At 36.9% G+C, this 12,214-nt stretch overlaps 1 protein-coding gene across 1 annotated transcript in view; it reads left to right on the top strand.

Moving 5' to 3' along the window:
• The window catches only part of LOC150057313 (uncharacterized), a 207,122-nt gene that overhangs the window by 183,523 nt on the left and 11,385 nt on the right, over positions 1-12,214 (top strand). The gene's annotated exons all lie outside the window — the stretch shown is intronic.

The following is a 12,214-nucleotide window of genomic DNA, read 5'->3' as shown; positions in this document are numbered from 1 at the left end:
CTTTATTTTACAGTCTGCATAACATTTTATTTTTCACTTTTTATTATTCAAAATATTTATATATAGGGCTGGGAGTTTGGCCTAGTGGTTAAAGTGCTTGCCTAGCATGCACAAAGACCTGGGTTGGATTCCTTGGTACCACATACATACAAAAAAGCCGGAAGTGGTGCTGAGGCTCAAGTGGTAGAGCTCTAGCCTTGAGAAAGTCCAAGGACAGTGCTCAGGCCCTGAGCCAAAGCCCAGGACTGGCCAAAAAAAAATATTTATATATAAATTTGTATAGAAATCTAATATATGCTAAAGAGACTTCATGTGGGGAATTTGATAGTAAATTTGGGAATACCCTTCTCACACTATTCCAACAAACCTTGAATAACTCTGACATAAGAGAGATGGGTTGCTCTGCTAATTGTAAATGTATTTAACACTGTAGCTATTAGGAAACAACCCCTGAAAAATTACCTGTTTTTCAAACTGGCAAGATTAGATATAACCTGCCAAGCTGTCATTTTATAGAGATTACATTGATTTGAAGGACTTTTAGAGGTAAATTACCTAAAAGTATCTACAACAAAGACCCAAAAAATATTTTCAGCACTTAGATTAGCATTGTCAAGGAAAATACCCATTCCACAAACCTGAATATTTCAAATCCCTTGTTTAAATAGGGACACAACTGCTTTATTTTAAGAAACAGAAGAAAATAGAACTTTAAAAATTTACTGATGGCCGGGCCAGGAGTTTGGCCTAGTGGTAGATTGCTTGCCTAGCATGCACGAAGACCCAGGTTCGATTCCTCGGTATCACGTACATAGAAAAAAGCCGGAAGTGGTGCTGAGGCTCAAGTGGTAGAGTGCTAGCCTTGAGAAAGTCCAAGGACAGTGCTCAGGCCCTGAGCCCAAGCCCAGGACTGGCAAAAACAAACAAAAAAAACAAAAAACATTTACTGGTGGATGTTTTATGAAACTTATGTGCTGCTGAGTAATTTGTAGATGGCAATGACAACCAAAGATTTGTCAAATTGGTCAAAATACAGAAGGTACAGTCAGTGCTTTTCCAGTGATGAAGGAAAAGTTTTCAGATTTATGTGCATTATTTGGAGTCTATGTCATCTTGTGCTAGCTGTGACTGATAGGGTTATACTTGGCTTATTGATGACAACTGGGCTCTTCCTATGTAAGGGAAAGCCATTTAAGGCTCTGTCCCAGCTGGCCACCTTCCCCCAAGGCACGAACAATCTCCTAATTTGCTCTGGTTTTGTCTTTGGTTTTCTTGCCTTTGTTCCATACACACCCCATGGTGGATGCCTGCCTAGACTCTCAATTCCTCTATCTTTCTGTCCTTCAGACAAGTGGAGGCTTTTGGTCTCAACTTTTTGGCCTTCTACCATGCTGTGTGAAAAACCAAAGAAAGCTTGATCTTTATCTTTGTTTATTTCAGTTTAGTTATTTATTTTACCTGATGCTTTTAGGTTTATTCGGGCATAAATTATAAGATAGTTAATTTCTACAATCCCCAATTTTCTTCAGAATTTTTAACATCTCCTTTCTATGAAATTAACAGTGAGATAGAGTATCAAGGCATGAGTTTGAGTATTTTTTTCTTTTCATACAAAAACCTCACCAGCTCCGTTTTCCATTTGGCAAGTGACTCTGAAAGACAAATTTTCTTTATCAAAGCCACTTCGACTCCAGAATAGTAGCTAAGTGACTTTATAGTATTGTTTTTCTCTTACCAAAGCTCGGCTCTCTAACTGAATGTCTTATTGCAGAGAGAAATGAGTGTTTTTGTTTTTCTCTTTATACTCTTACGGTGGCAAGCTGTTAATCTCCTCTGTGTCTCTCATTTAGGGAGGCAAAAACCTCAGAAGTAATGTCACATGGATAGATATGTCTAAAAAAAATACACTCTAACGGCATTATCTTCCTTGCAATGGTTTAGAACATGCCCAATGAGATCATTTGTCATGTGTTCCAGGACAAGATAGGAAGACTATCCTCTCCATCAATAAATTATTTTTTATCTTTGATATGTTGTATATGCAATTTCAGTTACATGTCTTCTAATAACCTTATGGACTTTTATATGCCTAAATATTTCTAAGAAGAAATATTTTTAAAGTAGAAATGTTCCTAGACATGCAATTGGGTTGTATTTTTACAGTCTAGGTGGGAGATTCAATGATGGGGTCCAGTTTTATATTATGTGTTTCTTTTATTGCTTCTTTTTCTAAGCATAATATTTTACAATAGTTTAGGTAATAAGCAAGATATTGAAAGTGTTCCTTTCACACAAATTGCCTGATTTAATATTTGTGTGACAGTTCCATACTTTCCAAGTTAAATTTTATTCTGAGCTGCTTCCATGGCACTCTGATTTCTATTTCTTTCAAAGGCAATCAAGATGTGAAAGACACAGATATGCCAGGAGCACCTTGAAGGCTCGTAAGCTTTGCAACATGAGAATCTTAATGGTTCCCATTTTGAGGACAAGTATAAATCCTCAAATCCCAGTTAAGTTCCCCTCTCCTCTGTCCTCTCTGTTTTATGGTTTTTTACTTAGGGTTGACACTTTCCCATTTGGATGTTTCCATTTGGACCACAGCTTTACTTCTGGCTTTTTGCTGATTAATTGGAGATAAGAGTCTCTTGGATTTATCTTTCTGTCCTGGATTTGAACCATGATCGTCAGATCCCCAGGTTTTCTCATTTCTGGGACAGATTTGCTGTTCTGTATACTAAAGCGGGAAAGGAGGAGAACGTGATCCCTATGCCCACTTTCCTCATGTTTTATAGCTTCCCTCAAATTAAGGATTCAGTTTAAGTGTGGTCTCTCTGTAGTTCCCTCTTCTGTGCTCCCTTCTTTTAGCTACATTGGCTGCATCTTAGTTCTTGAGAGCTTTTGACCCCTACTCATCTCTGGTAGGGATTGGTTACCTGGGTTTTGATTTGTTTCGATCAAGATGTCATTGCTTCAGGAAGGTGTCTTCTGATTGTCTAAGGAATCTCCACCCCATATGACCCCAGCATTTTGTTTCACCAGTTAGAATTTGATTATATTATGCTTTTTATTCCTGTAAAACACTAAGGGCAGTGAGAAATCTCATAACAAAAGGCAGACATATGGCTCTGGCAGGGTTGGATTCTTCTAAGGCCTCATTCTCTTGTCTTGAGAATGGTCCTCTCCTGGCCTCTTCACAAGGTCTTTCTTCAGCTAATCCCTTTTATCCTTGTAGCATCAGATTGGATTCAAAACACCAAAGGGGCCAGGTGCAAGTGGTTCATACCTGTAATCCCAGCTATTCGAGGGGCTGAGGTCGGATGATGGAGAAGGTTCAAAACTAGCTCAGGCAGAAAAGTCTGAGATTTTCATCTCCAATTAATGGTCAAAAACTCTGGAGGTAGAGCTGAGGCTCAAGTGGAAGAGTGCTAGCTTTGAGTTAAAAAGGATCATAGGGTGGGAGAAAACAAGGTAGGGGTAGCAATTTTCAACAAAACATATACTCATTACCTTATCTAACTGTAACCTGTCTGACATCACCCTGACAATAAAACAAAAGAAAAAGAAGAAGCAGAGGGACAGGGCCTCTGCTGGGAATTTAAGCACTAGAACCCTCACAAAACAAAAACAAACACCTAATGACCTCACTTTATAGTCATTATCTATAAAAGACCTTGTCTCCAAATACAGTTTTGGGGGTCTTGAAGGATTTGACTTGAACCAAGACGGGGTGTGGGTGGTGGGTTGGGGGAGGGTAATGGGTACCAAGACATGTGAAAGGGTATCAATGTATGTGAATTAATGCGCCTTCTATCTGGCAAATATCATGTAACCCTTTTATTAATTACAATAATACATATATAAAAGATCCTCTCCAATATAAATTTTAAAAATTAAAAAAAAAGAATTTCGAAGGGATGAAGTTTAGTCCATATGAACCACAAAAAAGTAACTATTATTGTTTTCTCATTTATTTACTTCTTTTTATCTGAGTTCCTCAATGAAAATAAAGAACAGCCAATGAAGACTTCCTTCACACTCATACTATCTCCTAGACTATTGCTTGGTGGAGAATTCTTCATATTTCAAGTAGATCTATTTCCTAACTCCTTCCCTTCTTCCTTGCCTTTTCCCTTCCACTGTCCCTCTTGCTTTATGCTTTATTTCTTGAGCTGTGCCTCTGGCCTGGTTATTTGGGATATGAATCTACAGAATTTTGTGCTTGGCCTTGCTAATACCTAAGCCTGAGCCCTGGTGCCTGGTTTCCAGAGATTTCTTAAACATAGTTAATATATATAATTCTTTCTTTTTTTTTCTTTTTTTGCCAGTCCTGGGCTTAAGCTCAGGGCCTGAGCACTGTCCTTGGACTTTCTACCACTTGAGCCTCAGCACCATTCTTGGCTTTTTTTTTTCTTCTTCTATGTATGTGGTACCAAGGAATTGAATCGGGGTCTTTGTGCATGCTAGGGAAGCACGCTACCACTAGGCCAAACTCCCAGCCCCAATATATATAATTCTTTTATACAAATTTTCCAAACTAAAATTCTCCTGTTATATTCTTTACTTTGTATAAAATCAGGGGTAGAAAATTATTCTAAGCTCCAATCAGAGCAAACAGGATGATATTTGGGTGTTAAATCCAACATCCCCTCTCTCGGATTTATTTCTGTTACATTTGCATTCACAGATTTCTTCAGGCCAGCTCAGCTTTTCTTGCTCAGTAATACATAAAAGGTCATTCTCCCTTATCTTCACAGTAAACCTTCTTTAACATTCAGTGGTTTTGAAAATATTCCCTGATGCTAAAACTTTATTAATATGACTTTTTGGTTACATTTCTTTGGGAAAACATACTGCTGAAATGATTTGTCATTATTGTTGTTATAATATGTTCTTACACTATTGAATTCTACCTAAGCTTCATGTTCTAGGCATCATTTGGGAATAAGAAATACTCTATCATGTTATATTCTAGAAGAAGACACAGGGCAAAGAAACAAACATCCTTCTAAATAGGACTCAGATAAGACTCAAGGATTCTCTTGTTTAAGACAAAGAGGGGACAATGATTATCTGACCTATTTTGTTAACAGAGATTATTTGGAACAAAACTCTTTTCAACAAAACTTAATGATTTCATGTCTCTCCTAGCTTTCAAACTTGTAAATCAAAAGAAACAAAGGGACTGATAACTCACATCTGTAACCTATTCAAGGAGGCTGAGATCTGAGGATCAAAGTTTGAAGCTAAACCAAGCAGAAAGGCTAGCACAAGGAGAAAGCTGCAGCACCACTTCCAGCTTTTTCTGGATATGAGGTACTAAAGAATCAAACCCAGGGCTTCATGAATGTTAGACAAATGCTCTACCACTAGGCCACACTCTGGCCCTGAGATTTTTATCTTTAATTAACCAGCAGAAACATCAGACTGGAAGTATGTCTCAAGTGGTAAAGTGGTAAAGCACTAGCTTGACAAAACAAAATCTTAAAGAACTAAAATAACCGAAAACAAGCGATAAGGTGAGGCCCTGAGTCTGGCCTCAGCCCTGATATAAATGACAAGTGAAAAAAAGAAAATGAAGGAAAGAGAAAAAAGAAAAATGAAAATAAAGGCCAAAGTACAGGTTTATGTTTGGTTTTTGATAAATTCAAATTTTGGTAGATGCCACTGGCCACTGAAGATATATCCACCTGCATTTTAGAATCCATACTAATTCTTGTGATTACTTCAAATAAGTATTATATACTGGAAATATACCCAAGGACTTGTGAGAACAACTCATTTGACATAATATTAACTAATGGGGAAATACTGATGACATTATTTAAGACATTGAAATTGTCAAGATAAAATAGTATTAAATGGTGGCTGATAAATTAGAAAAAGAATGTGAATATTTTTCTCTATATATTTTTATTGTAATTAATGGAAGGGTTACATTATATTCTCCAGATTGAGGGTGCATTACTTCATAAACATTGATACCCTTTCTCATGTCTTGTCTCAATTTCCCTTCCCCCACCCCTTCTCTATCCAATTTCAAATAACCAAATACGCATACATCCAATATATCAGATAACAAGGTGAAATACTGCAACAATAGGAGATAACCAAGGGACAGCAAAAGAGATGAGAGACAACATAGTACCTTAAGGACAACAAGCACTCATTATATGGTTTTGGTTTCTATATCCTGTAGTTCCTTTCATTTATTATCATACTACTTGGCCTTACATATCTAGGTTTTGTTCTATTGTAAATCTCTGCTAGGAGAACACAAGGTTTCTACTGATTGTGACAAATGAGGGAAACCATTGAGCCTATGTTCCTTTGAGTCTGGCTTATTTCACTTAATATGACTTTTTTTAAAATATGATTTCCCTTACAAATGGGGCGATGTTGTTCTTTCGGGCAGCAGCATAGAATTCTGATGTGTGTAAATACCACATCTTGTTGATCCACTCATCAACTGAGGGACATCTGGGTTGGTTCCATATCTTTGCTATGGTAAATCATGCTTCAATGAACATCGTTGTGCTAGTAGATTTAGTATGTTCTTGTTTCTGGATGATTGGGTAAATGCCAAGTAGTAGAATTGCTGGGTCATAGGGGAGCTCTATGGTTAGTCTTTTGAGGAACTGCCATACTGCTTTCCATAGTGGTTGAATGAGTTTGCACTCCCACCAACAGTGTAGTAGTGATCCCTCCTGGCCACATCCCCTCCATCATCTGTTGTTATTAGTTTTCTTGATCCTGGCCATTCTAACTGGAGTGAGGTAGAATCTTAGAGTTGTTTTGATTTGCATTTCTTTTATGACCAGAGATGTCAAGCATTTCTTCATGTGTCAATAGGCCATTTTTGTTTCTTCTTCAGAGAAGACTCTCTTTAAGCTTTGGCCCATCTTTTAATGGATGGTTGTTACTTTGGAGATTAGTTTTGGAGTGATTCAATTTTTTGAGTTGTTGATATATTTTAGATATAAGGCCTTTGTCCATTTGTATGGTTGGTGAAGATCTTCTCCCACTCTGTAGGCTTCCTAATTAATTTACTAGCTATGTCCTTTGCCATACAAAAGCTCCGCAGTTTAATGAAGTCCCACTTATCCAGCCTTTCTCTGATTTGTTGTGATTCTTGGTCCTTATTAAGAAAGTTTTGACCTGTGCCAAGGAGGCCTTGTGTATCTCCTATTCCTTCTTGTAAAGTTTTCAGTGTGTCAGCTTTTACCTCGAGATCTTTGATCCATTGGAGTTAATTCTAGTGCAGGGTGACAGAGAAGGATCCAACTTTAGTTTTCTGCAGGTGCTTAACCAGTTCTGCCAACACCACTGGCCAGAGATGTCAAGCATTTCTTCATGTGTCTATAGGCCATTTTTATTTCTTCTTCAGAGAAGACTCTAAGTCTTTGGACCATCTTTTAATGGGATGTTTTTTTCCTTTGAAGATTAATTTTGGAATGATTCAATATTTTGAGGTGTTGATATATTTTAGATATGAGGCCTTTGTCCACTGTATGGTTAATGAAGATCTTCTCCCACTCTGTAGGCTGTCTAGTTAATTTGCTAGCTATGTCCTTTGCCACACAGAAGCTCTACAGTTTAATGCAGTCCCATTTATCCAGATTTTCTCTGATTTGTTGTGTTTCTTGGTTCTTATTAAGAAAGTTTCAACGTGTGCCAAGGAGACCTAGTGCATGTCCTATTCTTTCTTGTAAAGTTTTCAGTGTATTTGCTTTTACTTCCAGGTCTTTGATCCATTTGGAGTTAATCCTGGTGCAGGGTGACAAAGAAGGATCCAACTTTAGTTGTCTGCAGGTGGTTAATTCTGCCAGCACCACTTGTTGAAGAGGCTTTCTTTCTTCCATTCTATTTTCTTTGCTCCCTTATCAAAGATTAGGTGGCCATAGGTCTGTAATATCTGGGCCTCAGTTCTATTCCATTGGTTTCAGGCCTGTTCTTGTGCCAGTACCAACCTGTTTTTGTTACTATAGCTTTGTAATAAAGTCTAAAGTTTGGTATTGAAATTCTTCCTGTGCTTTTCTTTCTGCTAAGAATTGTTTTAGCTGTACAGGATTTTTTATTATTCCACATGAAATTTTGGATTACCTCTTCTATTTCTTTACACAATGACATTGGGATATTGATGGGTGTTGCACTGAATTTGTAGATAGCCCTTGGCAAGATTGCCATTTCAATGATGTTAATTCTTCTGATCCAGGAGCATGGGAGGTTTTTCTATTTCTTCAGTTCTGCTTTAATTTTCTTTTTCAGGGTTTTAAAGTTTTCATCAAAAAGGTCCTTTACATTCTTACTTAATTCCTAGGTACTTTATTTTCATTGAGGCTATTGCAAAAGTAGCTGCCTTCCTGATTGTTGCCTTGTTATAGGATTAATTTTATACCCTGCTACCTTGGCAAAGTTTTGAATCAGCTCAAGCAGCTTGAGAGTGGAGTCTATATTGTTCTTTACATACAGAATCATGTCATTTGCAAAGAGGGAAAGTTTCACTTCCTCTTTTCCTATTTGGATCCCCTTTATGCATGCTTCTTGCCTTATTGCTCTGGCTAGGAATTCTAATACTGTGTTAAAGAGGAGTGGAGAGAGTGGGCAGCCTTGTCTCATTCTTGATTTTAGAAGAAATGGCTTTAGCTTTTCTCCATGAAGTATAATGCTAGCTGTGGGTTTGTCATACACAGCCTTTATTGTACAGAGGAATGTTCTATGGATTCCTAGTTTCTCCAGAGCTTTTAATATAAAGGTGTGTTGGATATTGTCAAATGCCTTTTCTGCATCTATTGAGACAATCATGTAATTTTTGTCCTCACTCCTGTTGATGTGTTAAATTATATTGTTTTACGTATGTTGAACCAGCTTTGCATCCCTGTGATGAATCCTGTTTGATCATAGTGTATAATTTTTTTGATGAGTTGCTGAAGACAATTGGCTAGTTTTTTGTTGAGAAGATTTGCATCAATATTCATCAAAGAAATGGGTCAATAGTTTTCTTTCTTTGATGAATCTCTGTCTGGTTTTGGGATGATGGTTATAATGGCTTCATAGAATGAGTTTGGTAAAGAGCCTTCGTTTTCAGTTTTGTTGGAGAGCTTGAGGAGTATTGGTGTGAGCTGTGCTTTGAAGACCTTATAGAATTCAGCTGTGAATCCATCTGGCCCTGTGCTTTTCTTGGATGGAAGGTCTCTTATTGCCATTTCTATTTCAGTGCTTAAAATAGGTCTGTTTAGTTTGATTAAGTCTTCTTGGTTCAATGCGGGTATGTTAATATTGGCTAGAAATTTACCCCTTTATTCTATATTCTCAAATTCATTGGCATAAACATTTGAAAAGTATTCCCTCATAATTCTCTGGATCTTGGTAATTTTTGACATGATATTATCATTCTGATCTGTGATTTTATTTATTTGGGTGTGCTCCCTTCTTTTTTTGGTAAGATTTGCTAAGGCAAAAATGGGAACTCTTATTTAAAAATATTTATGGTTAGGGCAAGGAACAGGGGAATTACAATTACATATGTAGTGGAACAAATGCATTTCTTTTTTTAAATATTTTTTATTGTTTTTAATAAAAGGGTTACATGATATTTGCCAGATAGAAGGTGCATTAATTCACATACATTGATACCCTTTCACATGTCTGAACAAATGCATTTCTTCTGGAGCATTGTTATCCCTTCCCATGTTTTTCTCCCACATTCTCTCCCCCAACCCTCTCCTACGTTGTAAAGTTCATTTCTAACATATTGTCTTGTGAGTATCACTGTTACATTGGTTCACCCTTTGTCTGATCATCTTGTTCTCCTTCTCTTGCCTAATTCAAATAACTGTATAAACCATACCGGAGGTAAAGAATGTGAACTCATAAAAGCTTTGAATTTAAATACATCTGCTAGTATATGATCATTTTTACCTATTTGTTTTGTCAGTGTTAGGACTTAAACTCGGAGCTTGGTGCTCTTGCTTGGGTTTTTTCACTCAAGACTGGCACTCTACCATTTAAGACATACCAACAATTCAACATTTCTGAAGGTTAATTGGAGACAGAGCTTCAGTGACTTTCTCACTTGGGATGGCTTTTTTTCCATTGTCAGGGTGATTTATAGAGGGCTTACAGTTACACTCCTCAGGTAGCGGGTACATTACTTTTTGATACCCCTTCTCATGGCTTTGAAGTATAATCTTTCAAGTCTCAGTTTCCTGAGTAAGTAGAGTTAGAGGCCCGAAACCACTGGCATTCAGCTCTTTTTAGAGATAAAAATGTCTTATAATGGCATTGGAAGATTTTTTTCATAAAGACCCAGTAATTTCCTGAAGACCACTATGAGTTCACTGGGCATACAAGCAATTATAGTCCAGCAAAGAATAACTATGCCACGAGCTGAACCCCGAAGGAATGAAGCTTAAGGATTCCAGCCTACCTCCACCCCAATCAGAAGCTATGTGGATGGCCCACACTCTTCAAGCAATGTTAGTAACCTGTGAAAGCACTGAGAACCAGCATTTTCACTCCATGTTGGACTCCAGCGACTCCAGAAGTCAAACTGGTACCATGACCAAAATAACTCCTCCATAACCCATGATGTTAGTTTGAACTGCACAATCGCATTTAGGTCTTAAATAATGGCACTTTGCCAGGCGGGATTTTCCAAAGAATTAGAGGTAATTCTCATAAGACAAAGCACAGAATTATTTTTGGAATTTGCAGGAAATGACTACCTAAAACTCTCCTGAGTTAACCCTCTTCGATGATAGGCTTATTAGCATGAATTTTTGGCATTGCAGATTATGTATAATAATTACTCTATTCTGTCACTTTTGTCAGTACTAGTCATAGTTACTATGTCAATAAATGCCCATGATTGTTTTCAATAAGATTTATTTACAAAAGCAAGTAAAGGATCAGATTTGCTCAGCATGCCCAGTTTGACAACCAACCCCTTCCCTGCAGCACACAACATAAAACCAAATGCTGGGATTTGGGGATTACATCCAATTATCTGGATAACTTCACTACAGTTTCATTTATTTGTTGAAAGTAAAGACAAAGTTCTGCAAGGGATTGTTTTTAATATAGGGAAGAGTTAGTAAATTAAAAAGAAAAATTTTAATATCAATAAATTAAAGGTATATGTTGACTATATGATTTCTAAATGATAAATCTTTTTCATGCCTGCATAAACAGTTTCTTTTCTAAAAATATGAAATTAACCCAAAATTATGTTAAAAAGGAATTATAGCAAGCCTATGATAGTAATTCAGATTATTTGTAATAAAAGAAGAGTATAGTTTTAATTAATGTGGCAACATTAATAAATATGTGACATGATTTGTTAATCCTTTGAGGAATCCTTGTTTTAATTTTCTTCCATGAGTTAATCAAGCATTTAGGCCCAGAACAGATGCAGAATTCTGAACAAAACAAAGTTTGCATCATTGTTTATTTGAAGTTTTCAGACCATAAACTACCACAGAAATACATATCACCTAGCTTTATTTCCTGGATAGAATTGTGAAATCACAGTGTGAAGTGACTCAGTTTCTCCAGCAGAGCATAGGCAGTCCTGATGATGAAAATCCACATTTGGTAGACAGGCTTTGGTAAGAGGAGTTTGAAACGCTATTGCGGGTATATTTATCACGGACCAGGCATAAGGCTGAAGTGCCTGCATGCATTTTCTCTTTGTTCTCTTAAGAATACAACGACACAGGCTCAAATGTAATTTATGCTTTACAGGAAAGTCCAAGTAGGAAGTGAGCTAAATTCTAAAATGCACAAGGTTTTGCAAAGATGTTATTTCTGCATCTTCCATGTACACTAAGCATCCTGTAGCTGGTGCTGAAGAATATCTCCTTTTTGGAAAGGTAAGACCTTATATGCCTACGCTGAGCAACATTTGCAGTGCTAGTCTCCATTAACATCTCTCAGTTGATCTTTTTTCCTGTCAGAGAAGTTAAATCATTTATTGAATAAGTTATAAAGGTATACAATAGAAAATTCCTACTAATCATCTTGTTTAGCAAAGTGTCTAAACTATTTGACTGTGTACTAACATTCTGAAACTAATTCTGCACATCTGTTTTATATGTTGATCCATAGTAATACGTATTAACAACTATTCATTTGTTTATTTGAACTCAGACATTGTGTTTTGCTCAGTTGACTCTCTACCACTTTAGTCATGCATCTAGAATGGTTTTTTGCT

The sequence above is a fragment of the Megascapheus bottae genome, chromosome 10, assembly GCF_031878675.1.
Source record: "Megascapheus bottae isolate mThoBot1 chromosome 10, mThoBot2.hap1, whole genome shotgun sequence".
In the NCBI taxonomy this organism is placed as follows: domain Eukaryota; kingdom Metazoa; phylum Chordata; class Mammalia; order Rodentia; family Geomyidae; genus Megascapheus; species Megascapheus bottae.
This window is presented reverse-complemented; position numbering and strand designations above follow the sequence as displayed.